At 37.3% G+C, this 22,604-nt stretch overlaps 1 protein-coding gene across 2 annotated transcripts in view; it reads right to left on the minus strand.

Moving 5' to 3' along the window:
* Positions 1–22,604, minus strand: part of NCOA3 (nuclear receptor coactivator 3) — a 124,573-nt gene that overhangs the window by 69,267 nt on the left and 32,702 nt on the right. The gene's annotated exons all lie outside the window — the stretch shown is intronic.

A 22,604-nucleotide genomic window follows, 5' to 3' on the forward strand; every position in this document is an offset into this window, starting at 1 on the left:
GATACAGGCCCTTGAAGAATAGAATCAGAGATTCAAATTTCTCTTATCTAAAACTAACAGTGGCCTAAAAGTCATGAAAGCAGAAATCCAAAACACAAAAGTCTGTATTGCAAAGTATCTGCAAAAGTTTTGTACTGTAATTCAATTTAATTTTCTTCTTACCAGCATGAATACAAATATTATGTCTCTGTACTCAAAAACATCATCAAAATATACATTATCAGCAACCAGAACAAACCTTCTCCCTGAATAATTAATAATAGCAAAATTTAACTGAGCAGTTACTATGTACAGCTAGGAAACTATATTAAGTACTTCACCTGTCCTCTTTGAAGTCCATATACATTTCAACTAACTGGATAAAATATTAGGTAGAGTCTGGAAATCTACACGCTCCTTATAATTTTCTGTATGTAACCTTGGACAAATTAGATTGATTTTGTGTGCCTCATTTTTCCTACCTACCAAATGGAAGATATGCCTGAACCAAGAATTCCAGAGATATATCATCAGCAAACGTGCTTTTAATGATTGTACAGTAAACACGAAACCTGGCCTTTTTTTTTGTTTTAAATCATCAACATGTTCAAAGCCATTTTCTATTTTCTACATAAATTGAGAATATAATTGTCCCTCCCTTATGCTCCCCACCCTTTCATTCTGATTGAAGTTTGGTTCAACTTCAACAACAACAAAAATAAACAGATATTACATGTGCAAGTTCAAACAAATTGATGCTGCTTTTTTTTTTTTTTTTTTTTCCTTTTTTTAAGTCTTATACCTTTCAGTGACTGGCAGAAAAAAGCTATCATTTAATGGGCACAGAGCTTTCTATATACCTAAAGGGCTTTTTTAAATCATCTTAGGAAAAGGAAGGCAACCAAGCAAAAAATACTATGAGAAGTCCTGAATTCAGAGAATCTAGTAGTAGTATCTAGTAGTATGGCCAAGGAAGGCATTCAGAAGAATTCAACAAGACCTAATCATATGCCTTTGAGATGGAACAAACTCTAAAAACAGACTAAGGGTAAAATTAGTTATTCATACTCCTTCTCCCCAGGACATCTTGTGAAACACTGAGGGGGAATAAATTTTTCCTCAATTTCTCCTATCTTCTATATTCTTTCTTTCCATCACATGACTTATTCCAAAAATAACTCAGAACAAAGCATAGAGTTAAACAGTAGGTAGCTAGCTTCTTGCCACAGACCAACCAGTGTATGGAAGGTGCAATTTTCCCTCGCATCTCCAACTAAATCATTCTTCTCCCCTGGTTTTATCCAAGTACCCAATGCAGTCCTCACTTGGCAAATAAGACAAACTAAATTGGGGATACAGCAGTAGTTGCCTGGTCTTCCTCCCCTACTAATGCAGCTTCTGTGCCAAAAATAGAACCTAAAAGGAAATACTGACTATAAAATAAAAATAAACAAAATATTGGCCTGCATGTCTTCTTGCTCTGTCAGAGTGGTTCACAGACATAAGTTTGAGAATCACTCTTTAAGATTCACAGAGTGTTAAAAAAAAAAAAAGATTCAAGTATTTTTTATGGCTTCAAACCAGATGGACCAGCTATCCCATAACTGAAAATTTCTGTTTAAAAAAAATACAAAGTAGTATGACACATAAAATGGTATTATTAATCAGTAATAATGCAGCTATGGCCATATGCTTATTCTTTGAAAAGCACATTAGACTATAAGCCCCAAATGCACCTCTCAAGTGAAAAAGCCAATATGTTGTCATTACATTCACTTCACAATGTTTGCTGAAATTATATCATATTCCACAGGACTGCTATTCCAGGTTCTGTGGATACAATGGTAAACAAGACACAAGGCCCTCACAGAAGTCCTTAAATTCAGAGAGCCTCATTCCTGGGCAAAGGAAGGTGCTCAGAGGAGTTCAAAAAGACCTAAGCAATGAGATAAAATAAACCCTAAAGATGGACAAAGGATAAAATCACAGAGCTAACGTTTTACTGGATATTAACAATACACAAGATATTTCCAGAAGGTATTTCCAGAAAGTGATTAAGCCATAAAGGAAATAAATAGGGTGTGTGATATAAAAGAGGAGGGAGGTAGGAAGAGGGAAGTAATTTCAGGTCAGGGAAGGGCTCTCTGAACATGCAACATTTAATCTGAGAGCTGAAAGGAACCAACCATGCAAAGAGGGTTCCAGGCAGAAAGCATTGTATATAATAGCACTAACAGATAATGAAATTTATCTATTTATGTACATAGGTAGATATATAGATATATAGATATATAGATATATATATATATATATTTTTTTTTTTTTTTTTAGCCACGCCACAAGGTTTGTGGGATCTTAGTTCCCCAATCAGGGATTGAACCGCGGTCCTCAGCAGTGAAAGCGCGGAGTACTAACCACTGGACCACCAGGGAATTCCCACAAAATTAATAATTATTAATGATAATAAAATAGATAACTGATTAAGTCTAACAGTCTCAACCTTCTTCCCACTTCTAGTCTGGGACCCACACTCTGCAGGCCAACGGGAACTTGAAAATTATGTGCTAGTAACCTGCTTCATTTTAAAACTTACGTTTAGGGCTTCCCTGGTGGCACAGTGGTTAAGAATCCACCTGCCAATGCAGGGGACATGAGTTCGATCCCTGGTCCGGGAAGATCCCACATGCCACGGAGCAACTAAACCCATGCGCCACAACCAGCGAGCCTGCATTCTGGAGCCCACGAGCCACAACTACTGAGCCTGCGTGCCACAACTACTGAAGCCCACGCGCCTAAAGCCTGTGCTCCGCAACAAGAGAAAAGCCACTGCAATGAGAAGCCCGCGCACTGCAAGGAAGAGCAGCCCCGACTCGCTGCAACTAGAGAAAGACCACCGTGGCAACAAAGGCCCAACACAGAAAAATAAAATAAATAAATAAATTTTTAAAACATAAAAAATAAATAAAACTTACATTTAATAAAAATCCATGAGAGATCCATACTTAAAGCCAGTATACAACATAGCTTTCTAGAAAGTATTATTCGTAATAGATGGGACAAGGAAGTATTACTAAAAACAATATTTAATAGATTTAGAGGAAAAAAACAGATTCAAATTCCAGCTCTCCTAATAATAACGTTACCACCACCACCCATTACTTCCTCTATAAACTACCGAGAGCATCTCTTGCCCTACCTATCTCAAAGAGCAGTTATGAATGACTGAGATCCTCACTGCCACCAACACTGTCAGAAAAAGCCATGTCTCTTAAGTGGAAAAAAACATACAGCCCATCCACTCATTAAGGGAGACTCCCAGGGCCTCACACTTGAGTGTATTTGTTATTTAAACCCAGATTATTAGAATATTGTGGGTATCTGGCTTCCCAACTTTACAGCAGATTAGAAGGGGGAGACTATTAGAAGCAACAAAGTAGTAACAACAAGAAAGCAGAGCTAACTGGCAGGCAAAAGATAGTGAAGGAAAATAGGTGAAAAAAACTTTTTTTAATTTAAGAATAGCAAATACAAAAGCTCTTAAAATTAAAGTGGCCTAGACTCAGTCATTCAACCTAATGAGAAACACTCCTGTTTAATTCAGGAGGTAGAAGAGGTGTCACTCACAGCAAAAAGTAATAATAATAATATTCCTAATGTCCTGAATCGTTAAGAAAAGATTAAATACACTTAGCACATTGCTTGAAAGGGGGAAGTTTGAATACGCTTAAGGATTTCAATTTCCGAGGGTTAATTTTTTTTTTTAAACAAGCTTTGTGCTATAATGGTTGTTTTTGGCTATGCATAGCAACCATCTGGGCTTCTCTGCACCATTCTGTTCTATTCCCAGCCACTCCCCATTGTGGTGCTTAGAAGCAATGGAAGTATTCACAAGGCAAGCAGCAAAGGTTAGAAAACCTGGGACTTAGATGATCAACAGTTTAGGCAAGAAAGGGCTTCCACTAAGTACAACACAAAATCCAGAAGCCAGAAGAAGTCAGTATTTTTTATTTTTCTTTTTTTTTTTTTTTTTTTTGGCCACACCATGAGCCATGAGGATCTTAGTTCCCCAACCAGGGATCGAACCCATGCCCCTTGCATTGGGAGTGCCGAGTCTTAACCACTGGACCACCAGGGAAGTTCCAAGAAATCAATACTTTTAAACATATCAAAAATTATACCAAAAAACAAAAAAAAAAACAAAGTTAAACATCAACTGGATAGATTTGGTACAATTTGAACACCAAAATAATAATGGTAAAGAATTATAATCTACTGAATAAACTAAAATTTCATAAATCCACAATAAATATAAAAATATATACACAGAGCTTCCCTGGTGGTGCAGTGGTCGAGAATCTGCCTGACAATGCAGGGTACATGGGTTCGAGCCCTGGTCTGGGAAGATCCCACATGCCGCAGAGCAACTAGGCCCGTGAGCCACAACTACTGAGCCTGCGTGTCTGGAGCCTGTGCTCCGCAACCAGAGAGGCCGAGATAGTGAGAGGCCCGCGCACCGCGATGAAGAGTGGCCCCCACTCGCCACAACTAGAGAAAGCCCTCGCACAGAAACGAAGACCCAACACAGCCAAAAATAAATAAATTAATTAATTTTTTTTAAAAAAAAATATATATATACACACACACACACACACACACACAAAGGGAAAGCTCTTCTTTACAGCAGAGAGCCAACAAATATAGAAGGAATGATCGAACTGGAAAATCACCATTTGGAAAAGTTATAATCATCATTCATTCAAGAGGCAACGACCATCAGTGGAAGCTACACCTAGTGCTATAAGTTTACGGAGTAATAGGGTATAGCCATAATCACAGACTCAAAACCTCTAAACCCCACAGCAAACTTTACGGTTATCTCTCAAAAATAACCTTACAATGGAAAAAGCAGCAGAGACGACTGCAACCAAGTGGTCAATGTTAGCATCGTCAAAGACGGGACTGATCTGGTTGGATGGACTGAGAGCACATCATGTCCATGGTATTCCTCCCTGAAAAGTGCAGAACTTGAATCTAAACATGAGCAAACACCACACAAGCACAAACTGAGACTTTCCTAACATAACTGAAGTATCAATGTCATGAAACAAAAAAGCAAGCAGAAACTGTCCCAGATTAAAGGCGACTAAAGAGACATAAATGAATGCAGTGCATGCAATCTTGGATTTCCCTTCCCTCTAGAAGACATTATTGAGACAACTGGTGAGATCTGGATAAGATCTACAGATTGTGTCAAAAATAATTTCATGATTTTTATAATCATAGTGTGATAATATTTAAAAAGTCCTTGTTTTGAGAAAATAAAATATTTAGGAGTAAAGGAGAATCATGTCTGCAACTTACTCTCAAACGGTTCAGAAAAAATACTTTTTTTTATTTTAAATGACAGGACAAAGCAAATATAGTAAAATGTTAACATTTGAAAAATGTGAGTGAAATGTACCCTGGGAGTCTTTATATTAATCTTGCAACTTTTCTGGTAAGCCCCAAATTAAGAAGAAATAAAAAATAAAAGATGCAGGGGGCACAAGTTCAATCCCTGGTTGGGGAACTAAGATCCTGCATGCTGCGCAGAGCGGCCAGAAAAAAAAAGAATAAATAAATAAATAAATATTAAAATTTTCAAAAATAAAAGATAAATAACAGACTGGGAGAAAATACCTGCAGTGGTGCATAAACAGTCAAGGAATGAAAACCCAGAATACACAGGAGCTCTCACAAATTAGTAAGAAAAGACAACACAAGAGGAAAAATGGGCAAAGAATCAAAATAGGCAGTTCACTGTAGTACAAATGGCCAATAAACACATTAAAACATGCACAACTCTTCCAAGGATTAGGGAAATGTAAAATAAAAACAATGAAAGAAAATTATACCAGTTGGCAAAAATTAGTAATTTTAAGCAAGTATCCTTTAGGCTCAACAAGCCCACAGCACAAGTACATCAAGATACAAAAGATATGTACAAGGATATTCAATATAACACCCTATAAAAGAGAAAAATAAGGGAGGAGGGAACAAATAATGAGCATCAATAGGGGAATATAAACTCTAATTAGATGCAAGCTCCTTGAGGTAAAAGACCAGCACGTTTTGTTCATTGATATTTGTCCCCAGTAACTGACACATGACAAGTACTCTATATATATTTGCGAATTAATGGATAAATGGTTAAAGAAAGGACACTCAAAATGGTGTATTATATAGCCATTGAAACAAACACAGTAGATCTACAAAATAATCAGCTAAAAAGATGCCCATGGAACAACTAAAAAAAAAAACTTGCAGGCAACATATAACATGATTGTTTTAAAGTATGAGAACATGTCTACATAGATACATCTGCTTATTCCTGGGGGAAAAGTAGAGAAAGGTACACAGAATTTGATGAGTGATTAAACTGCGAGAATACTTTAACTGCTGTACTTTCATTATGGAACAGAAGTTCCTGTGACACAGGCCCAGTAGCTGTGGCGCACGGGCTTAGTTGCTCCATGGCATGTAGGATCTTCCCCGACCAGGGCTCAAACCCGTGTCCGTGGCACTGGCAGGCGGATTCCTAACCACTGTGCCACCAGCAAAGTCCCAGGGGAGAAGTTTTTAATAGGCAAAATTTGGGGTGAGAGCTGCAGGGTGTGTGACTTTCTTCTGATTGGTTGGTGATAAGGTAACAGGGCAGTGTTCCAGGAATCTTGTGCTCAGCCAGAAGTTACCATCCTCCACCTGGGTGGGGGACTTAGTTCCTGCAGAAGATATTATGTATATTCCTTCAGGAGGAACCAGGACCCAGCCCCGAGGCTGTACTATTGTTTCTTGACTGCTCCTCCTTTCTTTCTGCATTCCCTCCCTTCCCTGATTAACAACTGTTTGATTCTGCCCTTTGGAACTCAGGGAAGGTCAAGGAGGCTAAATGAAGCCTATTTCCTACAAACAAGAAACAAGGGACAAGGAAAGGATTTGTACCAGGGAGGGCCCCAAGGGTCCTGCTCCGTTTCACTTTGAGAGGTGGGATTATGACTTTGTGTTATCACAATGTTTAAGTAAAAACTAATTTTTTTTAAATATTTATTTATGTATTTATTTGGCTGCACTTGGTCTTTAGTTGCAGCAAATGGGATCTTTGTTCCCTCATGCGGGGATCTTCATTGCAGCATTCGGAAACTTCTTTTTTTAAGTTGCGGCATGCAGGGTCTTTAGTTGCAGCACGCAAACTCTTAGTTGCGGCATGTGGAAATCTAGTTCTCCGACCAAGGATTGAACCCGGGCCCCCTGCATTGGGAGCACAGAGTCTTAACCACTGGACTACCAGGGGAGTCCCAACACTGAATTTAAAGAAGATGCCATTTTAAAAAATTAAGCTCTACAAAATGTAAAACTTCCTAATGTAATATAAAATGAACAGATTAGGAAAACAATTATGTAACACACACCAAGAGTCTTAAAAATCTTTGATCCAGATTCTACTTCCAGGAGTCTATCCAAAGGAAGTACTAGAAATGCAGACAAAGCTTATGTACCAAATGTTCACACCAGCATTACTTTTAAACAATTATAAAACAGAAGTAGCCTTTAAAATATCATTTAAAGTTGTGTACAGTTACACATAAAAGGAAGATGCAGAAATATATAGAAAATATACACATAGGAGAGAGAAGAAAAATTTAGGAAATGGACCAAAATATTATCCCCAAGATCACTAGGTACCTTTCCCACTTTGAAATGGCCCACAAATTTCCAAAATTGGCTTGTTTGGCTTTTATAACCACACAACAATATGGAGCATGTGACAAGGTTGTAATTTATTTATGTATGAACATTCCTAAACCTTATTTTACATTTGAAATACAAAATACTAACTCCTTACCTAAGTCAGATATCAAGCCCACTTCCTCAATTGCCAGTTTAAACCAAAAAAAAAAGGACAAGTCACAAATTGGGAGAAAATATTTGCAAAACATTAATCTGATAAAGGACTTGTATCCAAAATATACAAAGGACTCTTAAATAACAACAATAAGAAATAACATAAGCAAACAACCCAATTTTACAATTGCAAAATATCGGGGCTCCCCTGGTGGTTCAGTGGTAAAGAATCCGCCTTCCAATGCAGGGGACATGGTTTCGATCCCTGGTCGGGGAAATAAGATCCCACATACCGCAGGGCAAATAAACCCACAGGCTGCAACTACTAATCTTGCATGCCGCAACTACTGAGCTCACGCACCTCAACGAGAGAGCCCTCACGCAACTACAGAGCCCACGTGCCCTGGAGCCCGCATGCACCGCAACAAGAGAGAGAAAACCCTCATACTACAACTAAAGAGAAGCCCGAGCAATGCAACAAAGAGACTGCGCACTGCAACGAAAGATCCCACGTGCCTCAACGAAGATCCTGAGTGCCGCAACTAAGACCCGATACAGCCAAAAAAATTAATTAAATAAATAAATGTTTTAAAAATTCAAAAATAAAAAAAATAAAACGGCAAAATATCTAAATACCTCACCAAAGAAGATATACAGATGACAAATAAGCATATGAAAAGATGCTCAATATCATGTCTTTGAGGAATTACAAATTTTAAAAAAATGATACCACCACACATCTATTAGAATGGCTAAAATCTAAAAAACTGACAATAACAAACACTGACAAGAATATGAAGCAACAGGAACTCTCATTGCTGGGGGAATGCAAAATGGTACAGCCACTTTAGAAAACTGTTTGGCAGTTTCTTACCAAGCTAAACATTATCTTACCATATGATGCAACAATCACATTCCTATTTAAATACCCAGCTGACTCAAAAATATGTCCATACAAAAACCTATACAAAATGTTTATAACAGCAGCTTTATTTATAACTGTCCAAAACTGGAAGCAACCAAGATGTCCTTCAACAGGTGAATGGATAAACTGTTGTATGTCCATACAATGGATTATTCAGAAATAAAAAGAAATGGTCAAGCCAAGAAAGACATGGAGGAACCATAAATGCACAATGATAAGTAAAAGAAGCCAGTCTGAAAAGGCTTCGTACTATATGACTCCAACTATATGATCTTCCGCAAGAGCCAAAACTAAAGAAACAGTAAAAAGGCCAGCAGTTCAGGAGAAGAGGAGAATGAATAGGTGAAGCATGGGTAGCTTTCAGAGAGGTGAAAGTATTCTGTATGACACTGTAATAGTAGATACATGACACTATGCCTTTGTCAAAACCTACAGAACTATAAACACAAAGAGTAAATCTTAATATAAACTATGGATTTTATTTAATAATATTGTATTAATATTGGTACATTAATTATAACAAATGTACCATGTACCACACTAATGCAAAATGCTAACAGGGGAAACAGGGTGGGGGCAGGGACGGGTGTGGTAGAGACGCAAATGGGGACTCTGTACTATCTGCTCAATTTTTCTATAAATCTGAAACTATTCTAAAAAATAGTCTATTTTTTTAAATCATGAGAACTACAAAGAAATATGCTACTTTATCAAGTGGATATCTAACACCAATTAAGCAACCAAGTTTTGTAATATGTCTTTTTATAATTGAATTGTATAAAACTTTCAAAAATTAGGCTGCAGAATTTCTTTACCATACCCTCACTTCTATAATGCTACCCAATGCTCCCAAAAGGAAAAGTAAAATGAAAATTTTTCAGTGAAGACAATGCAATGTCTGGTTCATTAATCCAAACATGTTAAATTGTTTAATCAATAGCTTAAATAATAAATTTAAACTTGCTTCAATAATAAATTTAAACTTCGTTCAACAGGGAAGATTTTTCTTTTCTTTTTTTTTTTTTTTTTTTTATATTTATTTATTTATGTTGGCTGTGCCGGGTCTTAGTCACGGCATTCAGGCTTCTTAGTTGCGGCATGAATGTGGGATCTAGTTCCCCGACCAGGGATCAAACCCCGGCCCCCTACATTGGGAGTCTTACCCACTGGACCACCAGGGAAGCCCCGGGAAGATTTTTCTTTAAAATTCTCATACAACTGTCCAAAGTCTTTGCAATATCATCTGCATTTTTGTTTAAAGATTTTTAAAATTTTCCCCACCAATTCAAAAACATTTATCAAATGCCTACTACATACCAAGCCGAATATACTGTGATAACCGTTTTTGCCTTGTCAAGGAAATTTACCTGATTTTTCCAATAAAAATTTCCTCCAATAAACATTTTTTTGAGGACTATTAATTAAGTAACGGGAAAATACAATATTCAGATGTTACCAAAACATGCTGCAGAATTATAGATTGTTAATGATTCACACAAAAACGTCGGAGCTATCTTACCAAAAAGAAATTTAACTTACTAAGTACAATAAGCACAACCATGCACTTAAAATGAATCAGAAAAGGGGATTCCCTGGCGGTCGGGGGGTTAGGACTCAGTGCTTTCACTGCCAGGGCCCAGATTCCATCCCTGGTCGGGGAACTAAGATCCCACAGCAGCACAGCCAAAAAAAAAAAAAACAGGAATCAGAGAAGAAAATATTTTAGACCATTTTCATAGGTGGCTCTCCTCACCCTCATCGATAACCTGAAGTAGCTGGGTAGATTCACACAAAAGGAAAGCAATACTGACCTTGACAATTCCTAATAATGACAAAGTCTGTAAGTACCAAGTGAGCACTTAAGGTTTTGCTGTTTATTGCACAAATATCTTTTCAGACACGCATAAACAGGAAACGCCACTTTATCACAAGTCTTGGGGAATATAAAAGTTTGCACAAAGGCAGTGCTTTCAAGCACTGTAGTGGGAAAGTATGTTCGGGCTTTCAAAATAAAGACATTAATTAGAACTTAAAATTTCCATTACCAAGAGACTTGTAGAATACAAGTAGAAAATATAGCAATAACACTTGTATTTTTACCGTACTATAAATTAATTATAATAATAATATACATCAACTTATGAGGAAAGTATCTCATTTTGCAGATAAGAAAGGACTCCAGAAGCTGTGATTTGTCCATTCTGTTGAAGCACACCCTCAAGTATGCTAAGATACTGTCTGTGTTAAGTGGAAATTCCTAACATAATAAAAATATTCTAAGTAGATTCAAGGCAATCAGCTTAAGCTAATCTGCTGATATTTAGCTATATTAGAGCCATTAATTAGATTCATTCAGGTTAAAACCCAGCAAAAACTCAATTCTGTAAGTCCCATACAGGCATACCTCAGACATATTTCAGGTTAACTTCCAGACCATCATTATAAAGCAAAGTCACATGAATTTTTTGGTTTCCCAGTGCACATAACAGTTATGTTTACACTATACTGTAGTCAATATATTAAGTAGGCAATAGCATTGTATCTAAAACAATGTACGTGCCTTAATTTAAAAATATTTTATTGCTGGGAATTCCCTGGCGGTCCAGTGGTTAGGACTTGAGCTTTCACTGCCGAGGTCGCGGGTTCAATCCCTGGTCGGGGAACTAAGACCCCACAAGCAGTGCAGTAAGTAAAGTAAGCAAATAAATAAATAAATAAATACTTTATTGCTAAAAACTGCTAACTGTCATATGAGCCTTCAGAGAATCGTAATTTTTTCTTGGCTGGTGGAGGGTCCTGCCTCCACGTTGGTGGCTGCTGGCCGATCAGGGTGGTGGCTGCTGAAGGCTGGGGTGGCCGTGACAATTTCTTAAAATACAACAACAATGAAATTTGCCTCATCAATCAAGTCTTCCTTTCACAAACGATCTCTCTGTAGCATACAATGCAGTTTGACAGCATTTTACTCATAGTAGAACTTCCCTCAAAATTGGGAGTCAACCTTCTCAAACGTTACTGCTGCTTTATCAACTAAGTTTATGTAATATTCTAAATCCTTTGTTGTCATTTCAGTCAAGTTTTCCGCATTATCTGGGCATGGTTTGTGGTGCCCCAAAGCAATTACAATAGGAACAAAGATCACTGATCATAGAGCACAATAAAAAATATAGTAACAAGTAAGTTTGAAATATTTCGAGATTACCAAAATGTGACAGAGACACACAGACTTTCTTGATGCAAGGCTGCCACAAACCTTCAATTTGTTTAAAAAAAAAAAAAAAAAGGCAATATCTGTGAAGCGCAATAAAACAAAGTATGGCCATACTAACATTTTAATTAGAAAAAGCTAAACAACTATAAACAACTTTCTAATCACATTCTTCTTTCTTATCAAGTATCAATGAAAAGCAAAAGCAAAGTAATATTCAAAAATAAGACAACCTCAAGTCCAACGATACTGAACAAGTACGATTACTTAGCATCTAACATAGCCCCTAACCCAGAATAGACCAAATTGAACTTGCATTCTTTCAAATCACCTAATATTTGTTTATCCTTATATTAAAAATAGTTTTTGCAATATCTAATGTAATCTGCCTAAAATCTTTTTAGCAACCACATCATTTACCAAAAAGCTTAATCATTTTTTTTTAACTAGAACTATTCTGTTAAATGTCATCTTACAGTTCATATTCATTAAAAATACGGGATACATTACTTGCCCAAAAAGAATTTATTCAGTGTTTCTCTAGATGCCTTAGATTGAAAACTAGATTCAGAAAATCTGGGTAGCACCACATATTAACTGATCTTTATTATATGAAAGATTGTGTTTTGTATACAAGTAATCCCAAACAACTTTTACCCCTGTTGTCACTCCAATTATTTTCATTCATCATTTTGAACCTAGAGAAACAAATTGTTTAAATTATTTTAAACTAGATCCTACCATAAAGAGACGGAACAGAACAAACATTTACTAGACTCCTGCGGGTGCACAGTATTTCACTGTCCATGGATAAGAAAACTAAAGTTCGGGTAGGTAGAATAACTTGCTCAAGGTCTCACAACTGATGGAACAGGGATTAATTAGAACTCAGCAACACCTGAATTCCAAGTTCATGCTTTTTATACTACCCTTTCCCCCAAATTTTAATTATACTAATCACTGTGATTGTATAAATCTCAACTATAAAATTACCCAACAGCAACTACTTTGCAATTGGGTCGGGGAGGAGCCCACAGGTAGAAAATAGATACCCAAGAACTACCTAAAACAGAACTTTTCCAATATGTAACCAGGGGATATCAGAAGTACAGTCTCATCCCCTCTATTTCAGAGTAAGGAATCTTAGATCTAGAAAACCATTAGTTGGTGACAAGATCCTGCCAGAATCAGAAACTCCATCTCCCCACTCAACGCTTGAAGTACTTCCCTTATCACTCCATTTGTCATAGAGCAGTGATTATTCAATTGTGGTCCCCAGACCAGACCCATCACCAACACCAGGGAACTTAGAATGCAAATTCTTGAACTCTAAGCCAGAACTGTAAACTCTGAAGGTGGGACCTGGCAATCTGTGATTTAAGCATTCAAGTGATTCTGGTGTGCTCTAAAGTCTGAGAACCACTGCTAAGGAGAAAACCTGACTTTAAAACAGACCGCCCTAGGGCATAAGCTCTTGCACACAGGAGTTAATCAACTCCTAAAAAGAGGAAAGAGACTGAGTTAATCCTCCCTTCCTACTGTCTAGTCCAGAACAGTGCTTCTCAAACTTTAGGAAGCAGAACCACCTGTGGAGAGAGGCGTTGTTTAACAAATTCCCAGGCCCCACCCCCAGAGATTACAACTCAGTAGGCCTGGGATAGAGAGAGGCCTTCTAACATCACCCAGATGATACAAATACCGCAGAAAAGCAGACCACACTTTTGAGAAGCAGAGGACTAGAGTAAATCCTCTTTGAGATTTCACATAGCCCAACGTGAAGAACATTTCCATCCTTCCTTTCTCATCCTTCCTGCTTGCCCTCTAAGATTCTTAATCTGCTCCAAGATTATTTTTGAAAGTCACAACCAATTTTGTATATTCAATCCCATTTCTCAAAATACACCAACAAGGTTAAGTTAGAGTTAAGATTTAATTTATTCTCTTTAGAACAAAATAATACCAAAAATAAGCCTTCAAAAGGGCTTATATGGAAGTTTAATATGATTCAATTAAATATGTTATGTGGCCACAACAAGAGTATCCTATGAGATACCACAAAGAACACCTGAATTGAGATCTCAGTTCTATCAGGAGGTCTCTGCCACTTGTGTGACCTTAGAGGGAAATATGAGGAAATAATGACGCGTTGTCTTTTTTTTTTTTAATATTTTATTTATTTATTTATTTATTTGGCTGTGTTGGGTCTTAGTTGCAGCACACGGGATGTTTCATTGTGGTGCTCGGGCTTCTCTAACTATAGCACGCGAGCTTCTCTCTCTAGCTGTGGCTTGCAGGCTCAGTAGCTGCGGCGCGCAGGCTTAGTTGCCCCACGGCATGTGGGATCTTAGTTCCCCAGATAGAATCGTGTCCGCTGCATAGGAAGGCGGATCCTTAACCACTGGACCACCAGGGAAATCCCACAAGTTGTCTTTCAACAGCTTTTTATATAAACTTATGTGAAAATTCCACTACTACATTCCATAATGGCAATACTCAGACATCCAAAAATATGTAGAACTGAGAAAAGGTGTATGTTAGACTTACAAATTCTGATCATCACCAAAATTATCTATTTTATTCATTTATTATTCAAAACAGTTACTAAATGCCTACTATAAGCAAACCAGGAACTCAGAGACACAAGATGCTCTTAAGAGTTCATGTCCTGCACCTCCCTCATTCCATGTTATCATTATAGTTTTTAATATCTCTCAAATCTATCCATTTCTTTTTAACCCCATTCCTACTACCCTTTAGTGTCCAGGTAGCACATTTTCCCTGGATTACTCCAAAAGTCTACCTTTATTCTAAAGACTTCTCCTTGTATGTAATGATCCAGCCACACTAAATAACTTACCGTTTCCCAGAGGACAACCCAACTGCTCCAAGTCTTTTTGCCCAAGCTGCTGCCAGTTAGAATGCTATTCTACTGACCCATCACCCACCTTCAATTTATACGTTATAACAACTCCTCCTGAAAGCTTACTCAGATGCTTCAACTTTGTCTCTTTCAGCTCTCTCTCCCAATCCCAAATTAGGTTATACAGTCCCCTGCAAAAAGCTTGATAACTATCAACTTTGAACATCCCTATCGTGCTTATCACCTGGTAACTGCCTCTCTTCTTGCTCTTCTCCCTTCTGAAGGCAGAGCCCGAATCTCTGTATTGTTTCAGCCACAGCACCTAACACATAGCAGGTACACAAAATTTTGTTCATGAATGAGGGGAGGAAAGAGACATTCAAGTGAATATGTGCAGGATGCTCAGAGATCTTGGAGGAATCATTCCCAATAAAGAGGTCAAAACACTCAGAAGTTGCTTACCAACAAATAAGAAGGTTTTACAGGGGTTCCCTGGTGGCCTAGTGGTTAGGCTTCCGGGCTTTCACTGCCGTGGCCCGGGTTCAATCCCTGGTCAGGGAATATCCATCCACAAGCCGCAAGATGCGGCCAAAAAAAAAGGTTTTACATAAAATTTTATAACATTTGAGAAATTATCTGAAGAAGACATTCTACTATGATACAGAAGACTATCTTTTTGATTGTAAGTACAAGGGAAAATAATGGAAAGCACTATAGAATAACAAGAATAACTCTGCCATCAAATAATTTGTGGTACTGATATAAATCTCTTGGACTCAAGAGGTTAAAATATAATTAAAACATGCCAACGTAGCTACTACAGTTTCTGGAATTTAAAACACACACACTTATGACTTAATGTCATGCTATAAAACACCAAATGTCTTCAGTTTTCTGTTCCAGGAATGATGTTTGGAAGTCTGCCAAACACAGAGGAGAAAACCTCTGGCTCCTCCATGCTTTGCAGTATGTGAGGAAACCAGCCTGCCCAGAAAAGATGAAATCATGTAAAATATGGTAGAGAGCTCTGTCATAAAATGACAAATTTAAGTAAGCAGAAAATGAGAAGGCAGTACAGTAAAGATTACAAACTTTGGATACAGAATAGTCTGTCCAGTTGAGGGCCTCATCCTAAAACAGGCATAAAGAATACCTTATGAGGTTGTCTTGAGAATTACATGAAGGAATTACATAAAGCATTTAAAATACTCAGATTCTGATAGATGTATCCAGTGTTCAATAAATGTTAACTATTGATATTATTATTGCTTTACGATACAAGAATCTTAGAAAGCAAAGATCTAAGTAGCCAAAGTTATATTCTGAGAATTCAGGCTTTTCCAGTTACTTATTGTTCCTCACTCCCTTAGCTTCTTTTCTTATTTTTTTCTTTTTAACAAATATTTATTGAGCACATACTATTTGTTAAGTCCTTTATTTATTTATTTATTATTTTCTATTTTTGGCTACATTGGGTCTTCATTGTTGTGCGCGGCCTTGCCGCACTTCGTTGCAGTGCGCGGGCTTCTCATTGCAGTGGCTTCTCTTGTTGCAGAGCTCAGGCTCTAGGTGTGCGGGCTTCAGTAGCTGTGGCGCGCAGGCTCAGTAGTTGTGGCTCGCGGGCTCTAGAGCACAGGCTCAGTAGTTGTGGCGCACGGGCTTATTTGCTCTGTGGCATGTGGGATCTTCCCGGACCAGGGCTCGAACCCAGGTCCCCTGCATTGGCAAGTGGACTCCCAACCACTGCGCCACCAGGGAAGCCCTAGCTTCTTTTCTAACATGAGTACTTTACTTCTTTTAAACTGCCTCCCCCCAACAATAATTTTCTTATTATAAAAACTAGTTATAATTACCAGCTAAATTAACTTTGTTTTTAGAAGAACAGAAAAATTTGTTAACAAAGCGTTTAAAATTCTCATAATGCTAAATCAAAGTCATTTCAAATGTATAAAGGGCATTTAAAATCACATGTTTAAACATAAGAAACATAAAGATTCCAAAATCCTTAAAATATGGAAGATAAAATATAATATGGTGTATATTACAGACTGAATTGCATCCCCCCCAAATTCATAAGTTGAAGTTCTAACTCCTACTCCCTCAGAATGTGACTGTATTTGGAGATAAAGTTTTATAGAGGTAAATAAGTTAAAATGAGATCATCAGGGAGGGCCCTAATCCAATATGACTAGTGTCCTTATATGAGGAGGGCATTTGGACACAGACATGTACAGAGGGAAGACCATGTGAAGACACTGGGAGAAAACAGCCATCTACACGCCAAGGAGAGAAATTTCATTTCTTTCTCGTAAAAAATCAACTCTGCAGATACCTTGATCTTGAACTTCTAGCCTTCAGAACTGTGACAAAATTTCTGTCGTTTTAAGTCACCAGGTCTGTGGTACTTTGTTATGGCAGCCCTACCAAACTAATGCAGCTTACTCTTCCTAAAACCAGATTGGATTTATAGACTGGGAGTATATTTCTAGTCATAGTCATTGGTTCCACAAGCTAATCTCAATACCACTTAGAATCAGACGCATTTCCAAAGTCAAAAAATCAAATACCTAGGGGCTTCCCTGGTGGCGCAGTGGTTAGGAATCCGCCTGCCAATGCAGGGGACACGGGTTCTAGCCCTAGGCCGGGAAGATCCCACATGCTGTGGAGCAACTAAGCCCGTGCGCCACAACTACTGAGCCTGCGCTCTAGAGCCCACAAGCCACAACTACTGAAACCTGCGCGCCTAGAGCCTGTGCTCCGCAACAAGAGAAGCCACCTCGATGAGAAGCCCACGCACCACAACGAAGAGTAGCCCCCGCTCACCGCAAGTAGAGAAAGCCCCCGCAGAGCAGTGAAGACCCAACGCAGCCAAAAATAATTAATAAATAAATAAATAAATAAAATTTTTAAAAAAATCAAATACCTAAAGCCAGAATCAGGATTTGTACATCATATATGTTTTTTTTTTTATTTTTATTTATTTATTTATTTTTTATATTTTTGGCTGTGTTGGGTCTTCGTTTCTGTGTGAGGGCTTTGTCCAGTTGCGGCAAGCGGGGGCCACTCTTCATCGCAGTGCGCGGGCCTCTCACTATTATTGTGGCCTCTCTTGTTGCGGAGCACAGGCTCCAGACGCGCAGGCTCAGTAGCCGTGGCTCACGGGCCCAGCTGCTCTGCGGCATGTGGGATCTTCCCAGACCAGGGCTCGAACCCGTGTGCCCTGCATTGGCAGGCAGATTCTCAACCACTGCGCCACCAGGGAAGCCCTATGTCTTTAAAATATTTATTTCTTTGGTTGCACTGGGTCTTAGTTGTGGCAGGCAGGCTCCTTAGTTGCGGCACACAGGCTCCTTAGTTGCAGCATGCTGGCTCCTCAGTTGTGGCATGTGAACTCTTAGTTACGGCATGCATGTGGGATCTAGTTCCCTGACCAGGGACTGAACTCGGGCCCCTGCATTGGCAGCGCAGAGTCTTAACCACTGCACCACCAGGGAAGTCCCCATATATGCTTTTTTTAAAATAAAGTGCATTATCTATACTATTTGGGCTATGGCTGATCTAAAATACTATTAACATGTAATGTATTATGTGGCTATATCACTTGTATTGAAGGAAAAATGCATATTCCGAATTTTTATGTGCACCTATTAAAGACAATCCTCTCACCTATTAAACAGTCCTCTCAAACTGAGCAATTTTAGAAATACTGTTTTTCGATAGAGGAAACAGACTTTGGATTCAAAGAGATGGGGATTAAAAAGCCCAGTGTTGCCATTTACTAGTTACGTGGCCTTAAGGAAGTTATTTCACCGCTCTGACCCTCAAATTCCTCAACTGTAAAATGGTGATGAAAATAATATCTTACCAGATTATCAGATTAGTGAGAGCTAAACTAAGCATCTGGCACAATTCCTAACACAAGGTAGGTACTCAATAAATGGTAGCTATGATAAGATCATCATCCAAATGTACACGAAAAGGAGGTGTTACTGTTATGAGAACTGTAAACTTTTAAACCTTTCTGGAAGGCAATCTTGAAATATCCACCCAAACATTAAGGATATCCCTCTGACCCAGAAATTCGACAGTGTTCTATGGAAATATATACACAAGTGGGTAAAATGGAAGAAAAAGAATGTTCTTTGTAGCACTGTAGGTCTGGCTTAGTATTAGACTATACTAGATCCATATTTTTCATTAATTTTTAAATGAAGTAGATCTCTCTGTTCTGACCAAAAGATGGCAATAACAGAATAAGCACAATACAATCCAATGAAGTAAAAACTATGTGTTTATATATGCATGCAAGTGGATATGAAAAGGTACAATACTAAAACACAAATAGCCTTCACTTTTTGTTCATATATCCTACATATTGTAAAAATTTTTTAACTCATTAATTTTTTTCTAATAAAAAAAGAAACACAGATGTGCACCATCTTTTGAGACTAGTGCTTTCCTGTGCTATGGAATGAGTTATGTTAAGGAAAACTGCGAAGAAAAACATATTACACACTAACCCTCCCTCCTCATTGAAAACGTCTAGAATCTATATCTATATTAAGTACACAATGAAGATATTCAAAATCAATTTCTATTTGACATTTTTCAGTTTCTGCAGTCAGTTCTAACTCTGTGGAGTTAGTCACAAAACATTTTAAAAACTGCTATTTATCATAAACCAGTCACACTCTCAAACACTTCCTCCCCTCCTTTCAAAATAATCTACTTAAATATGTACCTAGAACACAAAATTACTTGAATGTGACCTAAGAAAACATAAAATAAATCTACATCCAAAATTAGTCAGAAAGAGTCAACATTTTAGATTAGGATGAACTGCAATCTTCCTCCACTTGATATAATCCAAATTTAAACACAGAACAATACTGAGACTGGAATCATGGAAGGTCACTATGGAAATGGAACCACTTTGTTCTAAAGATGAGAAAAATGAAGCAAAAAGAGTGATTTGACCAAGTTTACACAGTAAGATAGATGGAGTATCAGTGCAGAGCCCTGACCTCCCAGTCTAAAATTCTTTTTTCTGGATCATGTTGCCTCACATCATAGCTTACAGTTTTAAATCAATTCCTTTTCCAAATAAATTAGCAAAAATAGCATCAAATAACATACTTGGTTTCATAAATATGTATAAATGAAACAAACGTTAGCTGGCATATACTACCTGGCATATTTGCAGTACTATCTATGGAGCTCTGCATTCACTGAAATTTCAAGCTTGTAAGATATCTTGATCAGACATTACAAAGGTGTCTGCTCTGCAAAAGCAGAGATGAAAATGCTTTATGAGAACGAATTCATCCAATTCCCCGGGAGGTAGAGCAACTGGTTAGATTCTAATTAGCTGAAAGACCAAATTTTCTAGTCATATGTGTTTGAATAGCATTTTGTTTGTTTTGGTGGCACTTTCCTTTTTAGAAATAATGTTTCTCATTTCTGATTTCAAAGTCACCTTCCAGCCTAATGGAGGCACATGGCTGATTCTTCTCTCCTTAGAACAAGATTCATAAGAAAATAAACATTAATGCAAAGAGGTATTTCGTTTCATATTTTCCTTCACTGAAAACCAGTTTGATAGCAATATATGAACATCTCTGATGCTATAACATCTATATTTAACTAAAAGATAAAAATCCAGAAAGAAAGGACAAGGAAAACAGCAGTATAAGACAAAGAATGCATGAAGTAGAAATCAGGTAGACAACAGATCTCTGAAATCTAGTTTGGGGAAAATAAAATGATCATCCTAATATGAACAAAAGCTGATGCAACTGGCAACTTCAGGCCAAGTTTACCAAAAACAAAAGGAATGTTAAGAAATCTCTGCCCTTGTCTCATATAAAAAATACAAATACTGAGGCAGGTATGTTTAGACATACTCAAACATAAAAGCAATAAAATAAAGTTGTTTCATCTAAAAAAAAAAAAAAAAAGGGTCACAAGTGAAATAAAATCAAATTATTACAATATAAGGCTATGGGTAATTTTAGGTATACCATTAGCCTTCTAATCTGACCAGATTAAAATGCAGTATTCAAAGAAAATATAGCTTATCAATACTGTCAACACACAACATGGTTTAAAGTATAATTTTGCTAGATTTGATTGAGTAATGCAATGTGATAATTAACTTCATTTTATCCACTGAGTGTTGATATTTTTTCTCTAACAAAATCCAAGTATTCAGGGCTATGAGTGATGAGTGACCTTGAGGCAGCACTTGGAAAGCAGTCACCATGGCAACACTACCACAAAAGTGCCTCATCCTCAGCAAAAGGACCAACCTGGTGCATGAAGATTTAAAAACCTAGGGAAACAGAGCTTCCTTCAAGCGCCCCTCCCACTCCCCCCGCAAAAGAAAAAGGAAGAAGAAATTAGTTTTAAAAATGTTTACATTAATCTTCCTATTTTAGCCTTCCTATTTATTCTTCATGGAGGGGGACCATACACATTAAATTATCTTAATGATGAAATATTAAGCCATGTGAAAATTCTTTTCCTTTCTTTTATCCGTTTCTTATATGGGCAAAATAAATTGCTAAGATAAAGAATAATTATTTTTGTTTTTAAAAATGCACATTTTAAATTTTTCAACAGAATCATCACTATTCTAATCTTCTTTTAATCACTGTCAATTTTTCTTCCTTTTAATAAGAACATTTCTTTTCCAACATGCACCTTGATAAAGAAAACACGAGGGAGGGTTGATTTAAAATTCCAAATATAAAATATGAAATTGTAATTCTGCACATACACACTAAAGGGCCAGCCACTTGTTTGCTAAGAATGGGGGGAGGGGGGTGTGCGGGGGAAGCAAGCTTCTTTGCACTTAGAGTTTTGATATATATAAAGTTATGTGTCTTTGCTTCAGACACAGATGTAGTTTTTCTAGAGAATCTACTCCTTGAAAGCCAGGATAACACTTCAGTCATTTTATCACCACACAGTAAGCACAGAGCCTGACATAAGTCAGTTCCAAAGGACTTCAAACTTTTTGCTCACATACCTACCAAAAGAATCTTGAAAAACTACGTAACGCAGAAGGTTTGTAAACTGACATTTAAATTTTTCATCAGCTTAACTAGTCACAAAGCAGTAATTTCCAAGATGTTATAAGTATTAGCATTTTAATAAACTGTTACATCACTCTCAAGTATTCAAAGGAACTTGGATTATCATCATCCCTCACTAACAGCCAGAAATTTTATAACTGTCCCGTTCTCCTGGAATACAAATTTCCATTCTTCTTCTCTCACAGTATTTGATCATAATGGAATATCATTTTATGCTTGGAAGTATTTTATTGATCATTCCATCTCTGCAACAAAAGGATATATAAATTGAAAACTGAATTCCATCTGATCACAGGCTCTAAGTTTTGAAAACACATTTTATTTTGAATTATTACTATAATCATTATTAGGATGTTAATTGTTCAAAATATAAACAGTGTATTACAAATTTTGATAAAATACATGTAAAAAGTACGTTTTTCATTGTAAGTGAATCTGTTAAGATACAAAGGCAGGGGTTCTTCTCCACCCCTGCCTCCTGGTGCATTCAGATTTCACAATGAATAATATTCATAAACTGCAACAGTGTTCGTCAATTTCTACATTTTGTTTCTAAAATTATAAATAAAACTTGCTGACATGAGTAGATAATTAGGCGGAAGGAGTTATGTGAAAGCAATGTCACTCAATTCTTTCAATGCAATCTTAGTTATA

The sequence above is a fragment of the Balaenoptera physalus genome, assembly GCF_965194825.1.
Source record: "Balaenoptera physalus genome assembly, chromosome: 16".
Lineage (NCBI taxonomy): Eukaryota > Metazoa > Chordata > Mammalia > Artiodactyla > Balaenopteridae > Balaenoptera > Balaenoptera physalus.